The sequence below is a fragment of the Salmo salar genome, chromosome 15 (genome assembly GCF_965601325.2).
Source record: "Salmo salar chromosome 15, fSalSal1, whole genome shotgun sequence".
NCBI lineage: Eukaryota > Metazoa > Chordata > Actinopteri > Salmoniformes > Salmonidae > Salmo > Salmo salar.
In genome coordinates this window covers 3,669,782-3,692,500 of record NC_138305.1, presented here as the reverse complement: position 1 = coordinate 3,692,500, position 22,719 = coordinate 3,669,782, and the positions used below count along the sequence as shown (strand labels likewise).

Here is a 22,719-nt window from a genome sequence, read left to right as displayed (position 1 = left end):
ATTCTTGATACACACGGGAAACTGTTGAGTGTGAAAAACCCAGCAGTGTTGCAGTTCTTGACACAAACAGGTGCTCCTGGCACCTACTACCATACCCTGTTCAAAGGCACTTAAATCTTTTATTTCTTGCCCATTCACCCTCTGAATGGCACACGTATACAATTCATGTCTCAATTGTCTCAAGGTTTAAAAATCCTTCTTTAACCTGTCTCCTCCCCCTTGTCTACACTGATTGAAGTAGATTTAACAAGTGACATCAATAAGGGATCATGTCAAGGAAAGAGCATGCGTTCTTAATGTTTTGTCCACTCAGTGTATGTGTTATTACTATCACTGCGTTGTTGGGAAAGAGGTACACATGTCACTGTACTATTTTACACCTGGTGTATATCCTGTGCACTTGAAACGTGAAACGCTATCTATCTTTCTCATAGTGGCTAGCAGACAACTACAGCACAGGAATGTCACGTTGCGTCGGAAATGGCACCCTATTCCCCACATAGTACACTACTTTATCCTCATAAGGCTCTGGACAGTTGTAGTGCACTATATAGGGAATAGGGAGCACTTTGGGACACATACACAGACAATGAGGTGTGATGGAAGTTAGGGGGCTGTCGGTGAGATCAAATGTGCTCTGCGGTGCTGTGGCTGTGCTGGAGAATAGCAGTAGGGGTGCGGCTTTAGGAGAGGCTCTCTTTTTTTAATTGTTTTTATGTAACCTTTATTTAACTAGGCAAGTCAGTTAAGAACAAATTCTTATTTACAATGACGGTCTATCCCGGCCAAACCCGGACAACGCTGGGCCAATTGTGCGCCGCCCTATGCGGCTCCCAATCATGGCCAGATGTGATACAGCCTGGATTTGAACCAGGGCTGTAGTGACGCTTCTTGCACTGAGATGCAGTGCCTTAGACCGCTGCGCCACTCGGGAGCTCTACTTGGCAGATAGAGGCAGAAGGATGGAGCTGTGGCTCAGGGACACACAGAGTCTACGAGAGAGGTCTTTGCTCTCACATACACACAGATTTCCTGGGTGTTCTTTTCTCTCCCTGACTTCAAGGCTGTTTTTTGTGCTTCTCGTTCACATCAGAACACAGAATAAAATGGAGGCGGGTGGTGCTGAAATAGCAGAGTGTAATTGACACGGACATTAGTCATTACTGTGGAGTTAAAGGAGACTCAGGCTCTATGTATGTTTTCAACAGTCACATTGTACTGCGCTGTAGTGTAAGCCACCAGGAAGAAACACGTAAACCAAATATGGATAATATCACTCCAGCTAAGATTAATTCAGCTTCACAGTTCTTTAGCTGTTGTGATGAAATTACATCTTTTTGTTATTAGGAATGCCTTTGCCAGAGGTAGTGAGGCTAGAACATGAAAGATCTTCCATTGACAGTATCTAGGAAACAGACAGACAGACAGACAGACAGACAGACAGACAGACAGACAGACAGACAGACAGACAGACAGACAGACAGACGTGTGTGTGTGTTTCTTTAGACCGTGTTCTTGATAGCTGTTTAAGAAACACTGTTGTTGTTCCCTTCAAGCATCTCTTCAGTGTTGATCTCCAACCCCAGTCTGAGACAACCCAGCGTTTGTTCCTGTCAGACAGTGCAGGGCAAACCTCTTCTGTCACCCCGCAGATGGTGTGTGTGTGTGTGTGTGTGTGAATATATGAATGAATGAGATGCTGCGTGTCTTCCGGGCCTGTCACCCTGCTGTAACACACCCTGAGCTAAGCTGAGCTGACTTCAGAGATCCTGGACAGCCGTGTGTGTGTGTGTGTGTGTGTGTGTGTGAGTGACAGTTTGTTCATCGCCGCTTGTATGACTGTCTGTATTAGATCAATGGCAGAATATCTCTGTCCCCAAGGCCACTCTCTTTAGGTCATTGTCTCCTTCACACACTGTTTACGCTGTGTGATTACACGTCTGTATTTATAGTACTTATAAGACGCTGGGGGGTTTTTTCTATACTGTATTCATGCCCTGCTGTGAGTAGCTACAGTAGTTATGGTAACTTTAGTAGCTATAGTCGTTATGGTAACTATAGTAGTTATTGTAACTATAGTAGTTATAGTAGTTATAGTAGTTACAGTAGTTATGGTAGCTTTAGTAGCTATAGTAGTTATGGTAGCTATAGTAGCTGTAGTAGTAGTAGTTGTAGTAGCTATAGTGACTAGTAGCTATAGCAGTTATAGTAGTTATAGTAGCTATAGCAGTTACAGTAGATATAGCAGTTATAGTAGCTATGGTAGCTATAGCAGTTATAGTAGCTATAGCAGTTATTGTAGTTATAGCAGTTATTGTAGCTATAGTAGCTATGGTAGCTATAGCAGTTATAGTAGCTATAGCAGTTATAGTAGCTATAGCAGTTATAGTAGCTATGGTAGCTATAGCAGTTATAGTAGCTATGGTAGCTATAGCAGTTATAGTAGCTATAGCAGTTATAGTAGCTATAGCAGCTATGGTAGCTATAGCAGTTATAGTAGCTATAGCAGTTATAGTAGCTATAGCAGTTATAGTAGCTATAGCAGTTATAGTAGCTATAGTAGCTATGGTAGCTATGGTAGCTATAGTAGCTATAGTAGCTATGGTAGCTATAGCAGTTATAGTTAGTAGTTATAGTAACTTTAGTAGTTATAGTAACTTTAGTAGTTATGGTAACTTTAGTAGTTATCGTAGCTATAGTAGCTATATTAGTTATGGTAACTTTAGTAGCTATAGTAACTATAGTAGTTATAGTAACTATAGTAACTATAGTAGTTATAGTAACTATAGTAGTTATAGTAACTATAGTAGCTATAGTCGTTATGGTAAGTATAGTAGCTATAGTCGTTATGGTAACTATAGTAGCTATAGTAGTTGTAGCAGTTATAGTAGCTATAGCAGTTATAGTAGCTATAGCAGTTATAGTAGCTATAGCAGTTATAGTAGCTATAGCAGTTATAGTAGCTATAGCAGCTATAGTAGCTATAGCAGCTATAGTAGCTATAGCAGCTATAGTAGCTATAGCAGTTATAGTATCTATAGTAGCTATGGTAGCTACAGCAGTTATAGTAGCTATAGCAGTTATAGTAGCTATAGCAGTTATGGTAGCTATAGCAGTTATGGTAGCTATAGCAGTTATAGTAGCTATAGCAGTTATAGTAACTATAGTAGTTATAGCAGTTATAGTAGCTATAGCAGTTATAGTAGCTATAGTAGCTATGGTAGCTATAGCAGTTATAGTAGCTATAGCAGTTATAGTAGCTATAGCAGTTATAGTAGCTATGATAACTATAGCAGTTATAGTAGCTATAGCAGTTATAGTAGCTATAGCAGTTATAGTAGCTATAGCAGTTATAGTAGCTATAGTTGCTATGGTAGCTATAGCAGTTATAGTAGCTATAGTAGCTATGGTAGCTATAGCAGTTATAGTAGCTATACCAGTTATAGTAGCTATAGCAGTTATAGTAGCTATAGCAGTTATAGTAGCTATGGTAGCTATAGCAGTTATAGTAGCTATAGTAGCTATGGTAACTTTAGTAGCTATAGTAGCTATGGTAGCTATAGCAGTTATAGTAGCTATAGTAGCTATGGTAAATTTAGTAGCTATAGTAGCTATGGTAGCTATAGCAGTTATAGTAGCTATAGTAGTTATATTAGCTATAGTAGTTATGGTAACTTTAGTAGCTATGGTGGCTATAGTAGTTATGGTAACTATAGTAGTTATAGTAGTTCTGGTAACTATAGTAGTTAGGGTAACTATAGTAGTTATAGTAGTTAGGGTAACTTTAGTAGTTATAGTAACTTTAGTAGTTATAGTAACTTTAGTAGTTATGGTAACTTTAGTAGTTATCGTAGCTATAGTAGCTATATTAGTTATGGTAACTTTAGTAGCTATAGTAACTATAGTAGTTATAGTAACTATAGTAACTATAGTAGTTATAGTAACTATAGTAGTTATAGTAACTATAGTAGCTATAGTCGTTATGGTAACTATAGTAGCTATAGTCGTTATGGTAACTATAGTAGCTATAGTAGTTGTAGTAACTATAGTAGATATAGTAGCTATAGTAGTTATAGTAGTTATGGTAACTTTAGTAGTTATAGTAGCTATGGTAACTATAGTAGTTATAGTAACTATAGTAGCTATAGTAGTTATGGTAACTATAGTAGTTATAGTAACTATAGTAGCTATAGTCGTTATGGTAACTATAGTAGCTATAGTCGTTATGGTAACTATAGTAGCTATAGTAGTTATAGTAGTTGTAGTAACTATAGTAGTTATAGTAGCTATAGTCGTTATGGTAACTATAGTAGATATAGTAGCTATAGTAGCTATAGTAGTTATAGTAGTTATGGTAACTATGATAACTATAGCAGTTATAGTAGCTATAGCAGTTATAGTAGCTATAGCAGTTATAGTAGCTATAGCAGTTATAGTAGCTATAGTAGCTATGGTAGCTATAGCAGTTATAGTAGCTATAGTAGCTATGGTAGCTATAGCAGTTATAGTAGCTATGGTAGCTATAGCAGTTATAGTAGCTATACCAGTTATAGTAGCTATAGCAGTTATAGTAGCTATAGCAGTTATAGTAGCTATGGTAGCTATAGCAGTTATAGTAGCTATAGTAGCTATGGTAACTTTAGTAGCTATGGTAGCTATAGCAGTTATAGTAGCTATAGTAGCTATGGTAAATTTAGTAGCTATAGTAGCTATGGTAGCTATAGCAGTTATAGTAGCTATAGTAGTTATATTAGCTATAGTAGTTATGGTAACTTTAGTAGCTATGGTGGCTATAGTAGTTATGGTAACTATAGTAGTTATAGTAGTTCTGGTAACTATAGTAGTTAGGGTAACTATAGTAGTTATAGTAGTTAGGGGTAACTTTAGTAGTTATAGTAACTTTAGTAGTTATAGTAACTTTAGTAGTTATGGTAACTTTAGTAGTTATCGTAGCTATAGTAGCTATATTAGTTATGGTAACTTTAGTAGCTATAGTAACTATAGTAGTTATAGTAACTATAGTAACTATAGTAGTTATAGTAACTATAGTAGCTATAGTCGTTATGGTAACTATAGTAGCTATAGTCGTTATGGTAACTATAGTAGCTATAGTAGTTATAGTAGTTGTAGTAACTATAGTAGATATAGTAGCTATAGTAGTTATAGTAGTTATGGTAACTTTAGTAGTTATAGTAGCTATGGTAACTATAGTAGTTATAGTAACTATAGTAGCTATAGTAACTATAGTAGCTATAGTCGTTATGGTAACTATAGTATCTATAGCAGTTATAGTAGCTATAGCAGCTCTAGTAGCTATAGCAGTTATAGTAGCTATAGTAGCTATGGTAGCTATAGCAGTTATAGCAGTTATAGTAGCTATAGCAGTTATAGTAACTATAGCAGTTATAGTAGCTATAGTAGCTTTAGTAGTTATAGTAGTTATGGTAACTTTAGTAGTTATAGTAGCTATAGCAGTTATAGTAGCTATAGTAGCTATGGTAGCTATAGCAGTTATAGTAGCTATAGTAGTTATATTAGCTATAGTAGCTTTAGTAGTTATACTAGTTATGGTAACTTCAGTAGTTATAGTAGCTATAGCAGTTATAGTAGCTATAGTTGTTATATTAGCTATAGTAGCTATAGTAGTTAGGGTAACTTTAGTAGTTTTAGTAACTATAGTAGTTCTAGTAGTTCTAGTAACTATAGTAGTTATAGTAGTTATAGTAACTATAGTAGTTCTAGTAGTTATAGTAACTATAGTAGTTCTAGTAACTATAGTAGTTATAGTAACTATAGTAGTTATAGCAGTTATAGTAACTATAGCAGTTATAGTAGCTATAGTAGCTTTAGTAGTTATAGTAGTTATGGTAACTTTAGTAGTTATAGTAGCTATAGCAGTTATAGTAGCTATAGTAGCTATGGTAGCTATAGCAGTTATAGTAGCTATAGTAGTTATATTAGCTATAGTAGCTTTAGTAGTTATACTAGTTATGGTAACTTCAGTAGTTATAGTAGCTATAGCAGTTATAGTAGCTATAGTTGTTATATTAGCTATAGTAGCTTTAGTAGCTATAGTAGTTAGGGTAACTTTAGTAGTTTTAGTAACTATAGTAGTTCTAGTAGTTCTAGTAACTATAGTAGTTAGTAGTTATAGTAACTATAGTAGTTCTAGTAACTATAGTAGTTCTAGTAACTATAGTAGTTATAGTAACTATAGTAGTTATAGTAGTTCTAGTAACTATAGTGGTTATAGTAACTATAGTAGTTATAGTAACTATAGTAGTTATAGTAACTATAGTAGCTATAGTAGTTATGGTAACTATAGTAGCTATATTAACTATAGTAGTTATAGTAACTAGAGTAGTTATAGTAGCTATAGTAGTTATAGTAGCTATGGTAACTATAGTAGTTATAGTAACTATAGTAGCTATAGTAACTATAGTAGCTATAGTCGTTATGGTAACTATAGTATCTATAGCAGTTATAGTAGCTATAGCAGCTCTAGTAGCTATAGCAGTTATAGTAGCTATAGTAGCTATGGTAGCTATAGCAGTTATAGCAGTTATAGTAGCTATAGCAGTTATAGTAACTATAGCAGTTATAGTAGCTATAGTAGCTTTAGTAGTTATAGTAGTTATGGTAACTTTAGTAGTTATAGTAGCTATAGCAGTTATAGTAGCTATAGTAGCTATGGTAGCTATAGCAGTTATAGTAGCTATAGTAGTTATATTAGCTATAGTAGCTTTAGTAGTTATACTAGTTATGGTAACTTCAGTAGTTATAGTAGCTATAGCAGTTATAGTAGCTATAGTTGTTATATTAGCTATAGTAGCTTTAGTAGCTATAGTAGTTAGGGTAACTTTAGTAGTTTTAGTAACTATAGTAGTTCTAGTAGTTCTAGTAACTATAGTAGTTATAGTAGTTATAGTAACTATAGTAGTTCTAGTAGTTATAGTAACTATAGTAGTTCTAGTAACTATAGTAGTTATAGTAACTATAGTAGTTATAGCAGTTATAGTAACTATAGCAGTTATAGTAGCTATAGTAGCTTTAGTAGTTATAGTAGTTATGGTAACTTTAGTAGTTATAGTAGCTATAGCAGTTATAGTAGCTATAGTAGCTATGGTAGCTATAGCAGTTATAGTAGCTATAGTAGTTATATTAGCTATAGTAGCTTTAGTAGTTATACTAGTTATGGTAACTTCAGTAGTTATAGTAGCTATAGCAGTTATAGTAGCTATAGTTGTTATATTAGCTATAGTAGCTTTAGTAGCTATAGTAGTTAGGGTAACTTTAGTAGTTTTAGTAACTATAGTAGTTCTAGTAGTTCTAGTAACTATAGTAGTTAGTAGTTATAGTAACTATAGTAGTTCTAGTAACTATAGTAGTTCTAGTAACTATAGTAGTTATAGTAACTATAGTAGTTATAGTAGTTCTAGTAACTATAGTGGTTATAGTAACTATAGTAGTTATAGTAACTATAGTAGTTATAGTAACTATAGTAGCTATAGTAGTTATGGTAACTATAGTAGCTATATTAACTATAGTAGTTATAGTAACTAGAGTAGTTATAGTAGCTATAGTAGTTATAGTAGTTATGGTAACTATAGTAGTTATAGTAGTTATAGTAACTATTGTAACTATAGTAACTATAGTAGCGATAGTAGCTAAAGTAACCATAGTATCTATAGTAACGATAGTAGCTATACTAATGATAGAAGCGATAGTAACCATAGAAGCAATAGTAGCTATAGTAACTATAGTAGCTATAGTAGATGTAGTAACTATAGTAGCTATAGTCGTCATATTATATATACCACTGGGATGGGTCTATACTCTATGTGATGAACAAACATCACTGTCATTCTATATTCCTCTCTTCCTCTGTCACTGTCTCTTAAACTGATCCTGGTGAACCAAAGGGGTGCACATTTTCGATTTTGCCTTAGCAATAGACCGCTGATTCAAATGAGCAACTCATCATCAAGCTTTGTGTGTATTGCAAAGGCAGAATGTGCATCCCATTCGGTGTATAATAATATATAATAGGATAAGAAACACAGATCTACCTAATCTCTACTGCTTGTTGTGAGCAGTAAGTGTTTGTTTTTTTACAATGACTGGAGTATCTGTACGGTGTCTGTCTTCAGAGACATCCCTCTGCTTTGGTTGCTTTTTCATTAGTCGAGAAGACCGTTGGTGCTTTATTCCCATTGGTGGACAGAGGTTTCTGTGTTAGACTTTCTGGGTGCATCTCAAAGTCCACACCTCCTCATATCCTTTCCTTGAGATCCCTGAAATGAGGAGGAAGCCTTGGTAGACTATTGAGATGAAGGAGAGGAGACAAGGAGAGGAGGCCATTTTAGACTATTAAGATCCGTCCCGTGTAAAGGTCACTTCCTTCACCTGCCGTCGCAGAAGGAGTCATTACTGAGGCGTCTCCATGACAACCCAGCAGCATGCCATGACAACGCCATGACAACCCAGCAGCAGCTCGCCCTGCATGGGGAGACTCAGCCAGGCCTGATCAGTGATAACAATAACACACTCTCTCTCTTTCACCCCGACTGACTCTTTTAGACAAATAGGAAATGAAGGAAACATTGGTACTGAAGTGTTATGGTCAGTATACAGTAAAAACAATATGTAAGTATTTTATGTCCTTTATGTCCAACATGTCATGAATGCAACTATCTTCAAGCAGATATGAATCCAATACAAATCAGAAATCTCAAACCCACCATAATATGTTTTGCTGCTTGGTCATACAGTATCTGTGGTCTATATGTGTCTTAAAGATACTTTAAAATGTCAACCTTGTCTTATGTGACACTGTTTGGACCAGAGAGACAGAGTGTTTTTTTCCCACCGCCTGACTCAGGGCTCCAGTCTGAGCAGCACTGGAGATGGATATGGTTAAATGACTTAATGTACAGCCCAGTGACCCAGCTCTACCTCAGTCCCTGCCTTCAGACTCAGACGAGACCTCCGATCAGTCTTGTCGTGACATGACTATCATTAATCTGATGTTGTTTAATTAGTTACTATCTCCCAACTTAAACTCTAAAGATACAGTTGAAGCCGGGAAGTTTACATACACTTAGGTTGGAGTCATTAATACTCTTTTGTTCAACCACTCCACAAATGTCTTGTTAACAAACTATAGTTTTGGCAAGTCAGTTAGGACATCTACTTTGTGCATGACTTAAGTAATTTTCCCAACAATTGTTTACAGAGAGATTATTTCACTTATAATTCACTGTATCACAATTCCAGTGGGTCAGAAGTTTACGTACACTAAGTTGACTGTGCCTTTAAACACCTTGGAAAATTCCAGAAAATGATGTCATGGCTTTAGATGCTTCTGATAGGCTAATTGACATCATTTGAGTCAATTGGAGGTGTACCCATGGATGTATTTCAAGACCTACCTTCAAATTCAGTGCCTCTTTGCATGACATCATGGGAAAATCTAAAGAAATCAGCCAAGACCTCAGAAAGAAATTGTAGACCTCCACAAGTCTGGTTCATCCTTGGGAGCAATTTCCAAACGCCCGAAGGTACCACGTTCATCTGTACAAACAATAGTATGCAAGTATAAACACCATGGGACCACGCAGCCGTCATACCGCTCAGGAAGGTGACGCGTTCTGTCTCCTAGAGATGAACGTACTTTGGTGCGGAAAGTGCAAATCATTCCCAGAACTACAGCAAATGACCTTGTGATGATGCTGGAGGAGACAGGTACAAAAGTATCTATATCCACAGTAAAACGAGTCCTATATCGACATAACCTGAAAGGCCACTCAGCAAGGAAGAAGCCACTGCTCCAAAACCGCCATAAAAAAGCCATACTACGGTTTGCAACTGCACATGGGGACAAAGGTCGTACTTTTTGGAGAAATGTCCTCTGGTCTGATGAAACAAAAATAGAACTGTGTGGCCATAATGACCATCGTTATATTTTGAGGAAATTGGGGGAGGCTTGCAAGCCGAAGAACACCATCCCAACCGTGAAGCACGGCGGTGGCAGTATCATGTTGTGAGGTGCATTGCTGCAGGAGGGACTGGTGCACTTCACAAAATAGATGGCATCATGAGGAAGAGAAATAATGTGGATATATTGAAGCAACATCTCAAGACATCATATAGGAAGTTAAAGCTTGGTCGCAATTGGACAATGACCTCAAGCATACTTCCAAAGTTGTGGCAAAATGGCTTAAGGACAACAAAGTCAAGGTATTGGAGTGGCCATAACAAAGCCCTGACCTCAATCCTATAGAAAATGTTTGGGCAGAACTGAAAAAGCGTGTGCGAGCAAGGAGACCTACAAACCTGACTCAGTTACACCAGCTCTGTCAGGAGAAATGGGCCAAAATTCACCCAACTTATTGGGGGAGGCTTGTGAAAGGCTACCTGAAACGTTTGACCCAAGTTAAACAATTTAAAGGCAATTCTACTAAATACTAATTGAGAATATAACTTCTGACCCACTGGGAATGTGACGAAAGAAATAAAAGCTGAAATAAATCATTCTCTCTACTATTATTCTGACATTTCACATTCTTAAAATAAACTGGTGATCCTAACTGACCTTGGAGAGGGAATTTTTACTAGGATTAAATGTCAGGAATTGTGAAAACAGAGTTTAAATGTATTTGGCTAAGGTGTATGTAAACTTCCGACTTCAACTGTACATTGATATCTCTTACATCAATAACAGTCACTTATTAACCTCTCTAGGGTAGGTGGCACCAAATCGTCCCACCTACGTAACAGCCAGTGTAATCCCGTGGCGCGTTATTGAAAAACCTCACAAATGTACAAATTTCAATTTTTCAAACATATGACTATTTTACACCATTTTAAAGAAAAGACTCACACTGTCCGATTTCAAAAAGGCTTTACAACGAAAGCATAACATTAGATTATGTCAGCAGAGTACCCAGCCAGAAATAATCAGACACCCATTTTTCAAGCTAGCATATAATGTCACATAAACCCAAACCACAGCTAAATGCAGCACTAACCTTTGATGATCTTCATCAGATGACAACCCTAGGACATTATGTTATACAATACATGCATGTTTTGTTCAATCAAGTTCATATTTATATCAAAAACCAGCTTTTTACATTAGCATGTGACTAGCATGTGACTAGCATTCCCACCGAACACTGCCGGTGAATTTACTAAATTACTCACGATAAACGTTCACAAAAAGCATAACAATTATTTTAAGAATTATAGATACAGAACTCCTCTATGCACTCGATATGTCCGATTTTAAAATAGCTTTTCGGTGAAAGCACATTTTGCAATATTCTCAGTAGATAGCCCGGCATCACAGGGCTAGCTATTTAGACACCCAGCAAATGTAGCACTCACCAAAGTCAGATTTACTATAAGAAAAATGTTATTACCTTTGCTGTCTTCGTCAGAATGCACTCCCAGGACTTCTACTTCAATAACAAATGTTGGTTTGGTTCAAAATAATCCATAGTTATATCCAAACAGCGGCGTTTTGTTCGTGCGTTCAAGACACTATCCGAAAGGGTAAATAAGGGTGACGAGCACGGCGCAATTCGTGACCAAAAAATTCTAAATATTCCATTACCGTACTTCGAAGCATGTCAACCGCTGTTTAAAGTCAATTTTTATGCAATTTTTCTCATAAAAAAGCGATAATATTCCGACCGGGAATCTGCGTTTAGGTAAACAGACGAAAGAAAATAAAGCATTCGGTCGACTCGGGCACGCGCCTAAGCCCATAGTACTCTGATCGGCCACTTGCCAAAAGCGATAATGTGTTTCAGCCAGAGGCTGCCTCGATATCGTTCAGCTTTTTCCCGGGCTCTGAGAGCCTATGGGAGCCGTAGGAAGTGTCACGTTAGAGCAAATAAAAAGAGCCAAGATGAAACACAACTTCTCAGACAGGCCACTTCCTGCATGGAATCTTCTCAGGTTTTGGCCTGCCATTTGAGTTCTGTTATACTCACAGAAACCATTCAAACAGTTTTAGAAACTTTAGGGTGTTTTCCATCCAAAGCCAATAATTATATGCATATTCTAGTTACTGGGCAGGAGCGGTAACCAGATTAAATCGGGTACGTTTTTTATCCGGCCGTGTCAATACTGCCCCCTAGCCCTAACAGGTTAATCATTACCCCATCAGTCTCATTCTGAACGTCGCAGAATCCTTGGATCCGCAAGAACCCTAGCCCTTTTTGTTGAATCAGCAATGCACAAATTGTCTTAATTATTTATTTACTAACTAACTAACTAATTACACAGAATACATACACTTACCTGAGATAAAAGTCCCTGGTGGACGGACAAAATATGACTGCTTGTTACACTATGGAAAGGGGTGGGGAAAAATAAAGAGAGGGAGAGACAAACCGAGTCAATTTATCGTACATACATTTGGACACTACGCTCACAGTAACCAGAATACTTAGCACCCTAACCACCGCTCATTCGGATTACAAACGCAATATATATTCACGAGTAGCTGTCGTCTCTCTTTTGAGAACAATCAATCCGTCTATGGGTAGTGGCTCGATGTAAGGCCCTGGTTCTCCACCAGAGGTCACAATGTCCTTAGTTGTAGAGATTCTCTGGTCTTGGAGTGTTCGTTAGATAGTAGATATTTCAAACGTACTAATGGTTGTTTTGGAGGGATTTTTTCTTCCCACCTCGTGTCTTTTATTCAGTTCAAGGACCACTTTCTACATGCACAGCTGTAGACTGTGAATGTTTCTGGGCACCTAGGTGATGTTATCTTCTTCTGTACAGATTGAGAATTTCTGAGATTCCCCATTTCAAACGTATGGACTACCGTCCCATGTTTTCTGGTCTGTAGAGATTAAACCATTTCGTAATGTTCAGCTCACACTGTACGTCAGGCTGGTCTCAGTACAAAGTTTCTATCCATTTCAACATGTGGACCACGGCCACACGTCTTTTTGGTCTGTATGTTAATTCTTAGCGAGTCCTTTTAAGCACCCTGGCAAAAGGGGGTGTTCGGTTATGCTGACAGGAACTCTGAGCTCACTTGGGCGTGGCTACTTACTGGGCACAAGTTTATATGAAAAGCAATGTGATGCAACCAGTCAGGATGCTCTCGATGTTGCATCTGTAGAACCTCAGTTCTAACTACAGGACAAGATTCATGACAATAAACGTCAACCTGTGAGAAGTGGAGTGCTCTGCTACTCTTTGCTGTGAACTGGAGAGCTCTGCTACTCTGTGCTAAGAAGAGGAGTGCTCTGCTACTCTGCTTGGCCTCAGTAATGTACTGGGTCGTACACACTACCCTCTGTAGCGCCTTGCGGTCCGATGCCGAGCAGTTGCCATACCAGGTGGTGATGTAACCAGACAGGATGCTCTCGATGGTGCAGCTGTAGAATTGTTTTAGGATCTGAGGACCCATGCAAAATCTTTTCAGTCTCCTTTCGGGGGAATAGGCATTGTTGTGCCCTCTTCCCGACTGTCTTGGTATGTTTGGACCATGGTAGTTTGTTGGTGATGTGGACCAACGAACTCGAAGCTCTCTTCTTTTCCTGTAGTCCACAATCATCTCCTTTGTCTTGATCACATTGAGGAAGAGGTTGTTGTCCTGGTACCACACTTCCAGGTCTGTCTCATCGTTGTCTGTGATCAGGCCTACCACTGTTGTGTCATCAGCAAACTTAAGGATGGTGTTGGAGTCGTGCTTGGCCATGCAGTCATAGGTGAACAGGAAGTACAGGAGGGGACTAAGCACACACCCCTGAGTAAGGCGGATGTGTTGTTGTCTACCCTTACCCCTGGGGGCGGCCTGTCAAGAAGTCCAAGATCCAGTTGCAGAGGGAGGTGTTTAGTCCTAGAGTCTTTAGCTTAGTGATGAGCTTTGAGGGCACTATGGTGTTGAACACCGAGCTGTTGTCAATGAACAGCATTCCCACGTAGGTGTTCCTGGGATGATGGTGTTGATGTGAACCATGACCAGCCTTTCAAAGCACTTCATGGCTACAGACATGAGTGCTACGGGTCAGTAGTCATTTAGACATGTTCATTTGGCGTTCTTGGGCACAGGGACTATGGTGGTCTGCTTGAAACATGTAGGTATTACAGACTTGGTCAGGGACATGTTGAAAATGTCAGTGAATACACTTGCCAGTTGGTCAGCGCATGCTTTGAGTACACGTCCTGGTAATCCGTCTGACCCTGCGGCCTTGTGAATGTTGACCTTTTTAAAGGTCTTACTCACATAGGCTACAGAGAACATGATCACAAAGTCGTCCGGAATAGCAGGTGCTCTTATGCATGCTTCAGTGTTACTTGCCTCAAAGCGCGCATGCAAGTAATTTAGCTCGTCTGGTATGCTCGTGTCACTGGGCAGCTCGCAGCTGGGCTTCTGTTTGTAGTCCGTAATAGTTTGCAAGCCCTGCCATGTCCGACGAGCGTCAGAGCCGGTGTAGTAGGATTCAATCTTAGGCCTGGACTTGATGCTTTGCTTTTTCTCAAACGGCAGTCAAGCATCGATCATGTCACCAGAATAAGACCCTCGATATTTATTGGAAAAGAGCATCAAGTGCGTCATCTTGCACTTTCACCACCCTGTGAAGTTCATCACAACTTATTTAATCTGTAGCCTAATAAACAGCATGATTTTCTGAGTCGTAGTGGGAGGACCACACACCATAGCATCGCGTGACTCCAGGTTTACTTCGATATGATGGTTATTATATCAATATTTTAGCATAAAGGCATTTCCAACGCCATTTCTTGCATAATACATTTTATCGCCAAGAAAACATACCACCATGTCAAACATACAATTGATCTGTCGGCATTTAGAAAATTGTACCAAAACTTCCTGTTTCCATCACAGATGTTGTGATTTTTGTTTTAATGGCGTGGTGACTTTACTCGCGTAAAAACTGTGGATGGAAACGTGGTTAGTGATTCACATTGCTCTGTTTTCTGTCTCAACTCATCTAATGGATGCTCTGCTCTCTGTCTCAACTCATCTAATGGATGCTCTGCTCTCTGTCTCAACTCATCTAATGGATGCTCTGCTCTCTGTCTCAACTCATCTAATGGATGCTCTGCTCTCTGTCTCAACTCATCTAATGGATGCTCCGCTCTCTGTCTCAACTCATCTAATGGATGCTCTGCTCTCTGTCTCAACTCATCTAATGGATGCTCCGCTCTCAGTCTCAACTCATCTAATGGATGCTCTGCTCTCTGTCTCAACTCATATAATGGATGCTCCGCTCTCAGTCTCAACTCATCTAATGGATGCTCTGCTCTCTGTCTCAACTCATCTGATGGATGCTCCGCTCTCTGTCTCAACTCATCTAATGGATGCTCTGCTCTCTGTCTCAACTCATCTGATGGATGCTCCGCTCTCTGTCTCAACTCATCTAATGGATGCTCTGCTCTCGGTCTCAACTCATCTAATGGATGCTCTGCTCTCGGTCTCAACTCATCTAATGGATGCTCTGCTCTCAGTCTCAACTCATCTAATGGATGCTCTGCTCTCGGTCTCAACTCATCTGATGGATGCTCTGCTCTCGGTCTCAACTCATCTAATGGATGCTCTGCTCTCAGTCTCAACTCATCTAATGGATGCTCTGCTCTCGGTCTCAACTCATCTAATGGATGCTCTGCTCTCTGTCTCAACTCATCTAATGGATGCTCTGCTCTCTGTCTCAACTCATCTGATGGATGCTCTGCTCTCGGTCTCAACTCATCTGATGGATGCTCTGCTCTCGGTCTCAACTCATCTGATGGATGCTCTGCTCTCGGTCTCAACTCATCTGATGGATGCTCTGCTCTCTGTCTCAACTCATCTAATGGATGCTCTGCTCTCTGTCTCAACTCATCTAATGGATGCTCTGCTCTCAGTCTCAACTCATCTGATGGATGCTCTGCTCTCGGTCTCAACTCATCTAATGGATGCTCTGCTCTCGGTCTCAACTCATCTAATGGATGCTCTGCTCTCGGTCTCAACTCATCTAATGGATGCCCTGCTCTCGCTCTCAACTCATCTAATGGATGCTCTGCTCTCGGTCTCAACTCATCTAATGGATGGGAACTTTATCAAAGCCCAGACTAGACTCTTTCTGTTGTTATCCGCTCCGTGGAAATCTAGGTTATGGCTCTCTATTGAGTCACAGACATCACATATTGCCTTGACAAATTGGATGAGAGTGCGTGTGTGTTGGCATGTGTGTGTGTGTGTGTGTGTGTGTGTGTGTGTGTGTGTGTGTGTGTGTGTGTGTGTGTGTGTGTGTGTGTGTGTGTGTGTGTGTGTGTGTGTGTGTGTGTGTGTGTGTGTGTGTGTGTGTGTGTGCGAGTGTGAATTCTAGTTCAGAGTCACACTGTTTCATCTGTCAAAAAGCCACAGAAGTCACATCATCAAGCCTGAGATTTAACAACGACAGAAGAGGCTGATTCTCCCCTGCCTCTCTGCCTCTCACTGCTGTTCCACGGCTCTGCTAGGATTACTGCAGATTGGACATCTAAGAGACAAACTTGAGCTGTTCTGTGTGTGTCTCTGCCGATGGGATATATAGCTTGTTTCAATTGTTTGTATTGTAGTGCTTTCGTGTGTGTGTGTGTGTGGTGTGTGTGTGTGTGTGTGTGTGTGTGTGTGTGTGTGTGGGGGGGGGGGGGGGGGGGGGGGGGGGGGGGGGGGGGGGGGACACCCATTTTCATCTGTTTATCTGTTTTTCCACCCACTCTTCTCTTTCAATAGATCCTCTTTTCTCTCTCCTCTAATCTGTTGTCCTCTTGTCTGTGTTGTAGGCTGGAGCTGCTGTGATCTGAGGCACTGTCCCTACATGCCTGTACCAGTCTAAGGACTCCAGTAGTTACTTTCAACCACCATCTCCACATTACCACAGAACCATAGGGTCCAACCGTGGCCTCTGCTCCAAGGAGCCACCTAACCACCCTCCACACCCATTGATGGTTCTAGAAGGTGAGTCTCTGTCTGCCACCTCATTCCTGTTGGTATACACTGAAGATGCTTTCCTTCCTTCCTTCCCTATGTCCTTCCTTCCTTCCCTACTTCCTTATTTCCCTAATTCCTTCCTTCCCTCCTTCCTTCCTCTTAATTCTTCTTAATATGATTGATAAATACTGCACAATTTAAACACTTTCCCCAAAGCACGTGTAAATATTACACTATAAATTGTGCCTTCCTGTATTATAACTATGCTAAAATGTTTATTCTATTCTACTGAGCCATTTACTTCGTATTATTATATTTGATTATTACTTATTGTTGTTGCATTGTCGAGAACGAACATGCAAGTAAGCATTTCGTTGAACGACGTTTACATCCTTCACATACGTGTCACGGCAATCTGAATGATTGGACCAAAATGCAGCGTCTGTTTCGTTCCACATATTTATTAGACCGTGAAACTTAATGCAATATCAAAGTAAACTTAAGGACAAAACAACAAACCGTGACGCAGGAGGAACAAACACACTCACAAAATATAATCACCCACAAAACACAAGTGGGACAAACATCAACTTAAATATGACCTCCAATTAGAAACAACGACAACCGGCTGCCTCTAATTGGAGGTCATGACAAATAAAAACCAACCTAGAAATACAAAACTAGAAACTAAACATAGAAATACAAAAACGGACAAACACCCCTGTCACGCCCTGACCTACTCTACCATAGAAAATAACAACTTACTATGGTCAGGAAGTGACAATAAGACTAATAAAACGTGAACCTTTTTCTCTGCTACCTGCTTAGAGTTTATTGGAAGGAAATAGAGGTTCCTTCTGTATTTACAAAAAAAAAACTAACAGCATGAAAGCCTTCATCAAAGGACTTTAGTTGATTTAATAAAAATAATAAGCACAAATATTTGATTGACCTCATTTTCCTGAAAATATCTTGCACGTTCAGTTTGTGCTTCCAATCAAACAGCCTGGTTGGACTTTCTGCCAGATAGAAACAATGGTAATGTAGACTTTTCCCTTTACTGCAGGGAATTTCACCAGCCAATGATTGGAATGATTGGATAGAGAGAAATGTTTAGCGAGAGATACTGTAAATGTGTGTGTGACATGTGTTCTGTGATGCCTCATTAACTTGGTTTAGACTGTGGAGGGTCCTCTCTCTTGCTATATCACTCACTCACTCACTCACTCACTCACTCACTCACTCACTCACTCACTCACTCACTCACTCACTCACTCACTCACTCACTCACTCACTCACTCACTCTGCCAAGTGTGTTGACTGTTACATCTACAGGTTATAGGTACTAGAGACGGACTAGCCTCAGAGTTAATAAACTGTTATATGACTGGTCAAGGGATCTCACACACACACACACACACACACACACACACACACACACACACACACACACACACACACACACACACCCCCCCCCCCCCCCGTAGCTGACACACACCACTGTAGGCCCTATAGCGTTAGCTCTGGCTCTTACTCAGTGGGCAGATGGTACTCGGCCGTAGTGTTTTAGTATATTATAGAGTAATGTGTTTTTTTAGTATTTGTCTATCTGTTGTCCTGCTGTTGGTGCCATCTGCATCCTCTACTGCCCCATACTGAACATTCTATAGTATCTGTCTGTTGTCCTGCTGTTGGTGCCATCTGCATCCTCTACTGCCTCATACTGAACATTCTATAGTATCTGTCTGTTGTCCTGCTGTTGGTGCCATCTGCAGCCTCTACTGCCCCATACTGAACATTCTATAGTATCTGCCCATCTACAGTTGAAGTCAGAAATGTACATAGACTTAGGTTGGAATCATTAAAACTCATTTTTCAACTACTCAACACATTTCTTGTTAACAAACTATAGTTTTGGCAAGTCGGTTAGGACATCTACTTTGTGCATGACACAGGTAATTTTTCCAACAATTGTTTGCAGACAGATTATTTCACTTATAATTCACTGTATCACAATTCCAGTGGGTCAGAAGTTTACATACACTAAGTTGACTGTGCCTTTAAACAGCTTGGAAAATTCCAGAAAATGATGTCATAGCTTTAGAAGCTTCTGATAGGCTAATTTACATTTTGAGTCAATTGGAGGTGTACCTGTGGATGTATTTCAAGGCCTACCTTCCAACTCAGTGCCTCTTTGCTTGACATCATGGGAAAATCAAAAGAAATCAGCCAAGACCTCAGAAAATAAATTGTAGACCTCCACAAGTCTGGTTCATCCTTGGGAGCAATTTCCAAATGCCTACAGGTACCACGTTTATCTGTACAAACAATAGTACACAAGTATAAACACCAGGGGACCACGCAGCTGTCATACCGCTCAGGAAGGAGACGCGTTCTGTCTCCTAGAGATGAACGTACTTTGGTGCGAATCAATCCCAGAACAACAGCAAAGGACCTTGTGAAGATGCTGGAGGAAACAGGTACAAAAGTATCTATATCTGTCACGGCTGTTTGAATGATCGGACCAAAATGCAGCGTCGGTTTCGTTCCACATATTTGTTGGATTGTGAAACTTAATGCGATACAAAAATAAACTGAAGGAACAAAACATCAAACCGTGACGCAGGAGGAACAAACACACTCACAAAATATAATCACCCACAAAACACAAGTGGGACAAACAGCAACTTAAATATGACCTCCAATTGGAGACAACGACAACCGGCTGCCTCTAATTGGAGGTCATGCCAAACAAAAACCAACCTAGAAATGCATAACTAGAAACTAAACATAGAAATACAAAAACGGACAAACACCCCCTGTCACGCCCTGACCTACTCTATCATAGAAAATAACAACTTACTATGGTCAGGATGTGACAGAACCCCCCCAAAGGTGCGGACTCCGACCGCACCTACAAAACCAACAACACAACCCCCCTAAACAACAAACACCCCCCCCCCCCAAAAAAAAAAAAAACACAAAGGGAGGGTAGGGTGGGTGACTAATGTCTATGGCGGCGGCTCTGGTTCCGGGCGTATTACCCCCACCGCCCGCTGATCCCCCCACTTCTGTATGTCCGGAGTGTGTATGTCTGTTTTAGCTTCACTGTCCAAATAAATACGGATGGAATTGTAGGATATTCCTTCTGATCCAGAGAGGTTGAGCTGCTTTTCAGGTGGTGTATTTAATGAGCGTCTCATATTACGATTGCTGACTTGATCAGTTTAGCCTTTTAGATCACACATTGATTAATATTACATGGATAGGGGGTCCCTGGTTCTCGATCAGCACTCCGACTCTGAGACGCTTGATACATACGACCCCTAATCTGATTTGATCTGCAGAGAGGAAACAGAGGAAACCGATTAGAAAGAGAGAGGAAACCGATTAGAAAGAGAGAGGAAACCGAGTAGAAAGAGAGAGGAAACCGAGTAGAAAGAGAGAGGAAACCGAGTGAGGAAACCAAGAGAGGAAACCGAGTTGAAAGAGAGAGGAAACCGAGTGAGGAAACCAAGAGAGGAAACCGAGTTGAAAGAGAGAGGAAACCGAGTAGAAAGAGAGAGGAAACCGAGTGAGGAAACCAAGAGAGGAAACCGAGTTGAAAGAGAGAGGAAACCGAGTGAGGAAACCAAGAGAGGAAACCGAGTTGAAAGAGAGAGGAAACTGAGAGAGAAAACTGAGTAGAAAGAGAGAGGAAACCGAGTTGAAAGAGAGAGGAAACTGAGAGAGAAAACTGAGTAGAAAGAGAGAGGAAACCGAGTAGAAAGAGAGAGGAAACCGAGTAGAAAGAGAGAGGAAACCGAGTAGAAAGAGAGAGGAAACCGAGTAGAAAGAGAGAGGAAACCGAGTGAGGAAACCAAGAGAGGAAACCGAGTTGAAAGAGAGAGGAAACCGAGTAGAAAGAGAGAGGAAACCGAGTGAGGAAACCAAGAGAGGAAACCGAGTTGAAAGAGAGAGGAAACCGAGTAGAAAGAGAGAGGAAACCGAGTGAGGAAACCAAGAGAGGAAACCGAGTTGAAAGAGAGAGGAAACCGAGTGAGGAAACCAAGAGAGGAAACCGAGTTGAAAGAGAGAGGAAACCGAGTGAGGAAACCAAGAGAGGAAACCGAGTTGAAAGAGAGAGGAAACCGAGTGAGGAAACCAAGAGAGGAAACCGAGTTGAAAGAGAGAGGAAACCGAGTGAGGAAACCAAGAGAGGAAACCGAGTTGAAAGAGAGAGGAAACCGAGTAGAAAGAGAGAGGAAACCGAGTGAGGAAACCAAGAGAGGAAACCGAGTTGAAAGAGAGAGGAAACCGAGTGAGGAAACCAAGAGAGGAAACCGAGTTGAAAGAGAGAGGAAACCGAGTAGAAAGAGAGAGGAAACCGAGTGAGGAAACCAAGAGAGGAAACCGAGTTGAAAGAGAGAGGAAACTGAGAGAGAAAACTGAGTAGAAAGAGAGAGGAAACTGAGAGAGAAAACTGAGTAGAAAGAGAGAGGAAACCGAGTAGAAAGAGAGAGGAAACCGAGTAGAAAGAGAGAGGAAACCGAGTAGAAAGAGAGAGGAAACCGAGTGAGGAAACCAAGAGAGGAAACCGAGTAGAAAGAGAGAGGAAACCGAGTAGAAAGAGAGAGGAAACCGAGTGAGGAAACCAAGAGAGGAAACTGAGTAGAAAGAGAGAGGAAACTGAGTAGAAAGAGAGAGGAAACCGAGTAGAAAGAGAGAGGAAACCGAGTAGAAAGAGAGAGGAAACCGAGTGAGGAAACCAAGAGAGGAAACCGAGTTGAAAGAGAGAGGAAACTGAGAGAGAAAACTGAGTAGAAAGAGAGAGGAAACCGAGTTGAAAGAGAGAGGAAACTGAGAGAGAAAAGTGAGTAGAAAGAGAGAGGAAACCGAGTAGAAAGAGAGAGGAAACCGAGTAGAAAGAGAGAGGAAACCGAGTAGAAAGAGAGAGGAAACCGAGTGAGGAAACCAAGAGAGGAAACCGAGTTGAAAGAGAGAGGAAACCGAGTAGAAAGAGAGAGGAAACCGAGTGAGGAAACCAAGAGAGGAAACCGAGTTGAAAGCGAGAGGAAACTGAGAGAGAAAACTGAGTAGAAAGAGAGAGGAAACTGAGAGAGAAAACTGAGTAGAAAGAGAGAGGAAACCGAGTAGAAAGAGAGAGGAAACCGAGTAGAAAGAGAGAGGAAACCGAGTAGAAAGAGAGAGGAAACCGAGTAGAAAGAGAGAGGAAACCGAGTGAGGAAACCAAGAGAGGAAACCGAGTAGAAAGAGAGAGGAAACCGAGTGAGGAAACCAAGAGAGGAAACTGAGTAGAAAGAGAGAGGAAACTGAGTAGAAAGAGAGAGGAAACCGAGTAGAAAGAGAGAGGAAACCGAGTAGAAAGAGAGAGGAAACCGAGTGAGGAAACCAAGAGAGGAAACCGAGTTGAAAGAGAGAGGAAACTGAGAGAGAAAACTGAGTAGAAAGAGAGAGGAAACCGAGTTGAAAGAGAGAGGAAACTGAGAGAGAAAAGTGAGTAGAAAGAGAGAGGAAACCGAGTAGAAAGAGAGAGGAAACCGAGTAGAAAGAGAGAGGAAACCGAGTAGAAAGAGAGAGGAAACCGAGTAGAAAGAGAGAGGAAACCGAGTGAGGAAACCAAGAGAGGAAACCGAGTAGAAAGAGAGAGGAAACCGAGTGAGGAAACCAAGAGAGGAAACCGAGTTGAAAGCGAGAGGAAACCGAGTGAGGAAACCAAGAGAGGAAACCGAGTTGAAAGAGAGAGGAAACCGAGTAGAAAGAGAGAGGAA

At 40.4% G+C, this 22,719-nt stretch overlaps 1 protein-coding gene across 2 annotated transcripts in view; it reads left to right on the top strand.

Annotated features, from left to right (window-relative positions):
- Positions 1-22,719, top strand: part of LOC123727174 (amyloid-beta A4 precursor protein-binding family A member 1) — a 103,340-nt gene that overhangs the window by 28,471 nt on the left and 52,150 nt on the right. For both annotated transcript variants that reach the window (XM_082961552.1, XM_082961551.1), the window contains exon 2: positions 16,801-16,975. The gene's annotated coding sequence lies outside the window, so the exon portion shown is untranslated. The remainder of the gene's footprint in view (positions 1-16,800; positions 16,976-22,719) is intronic.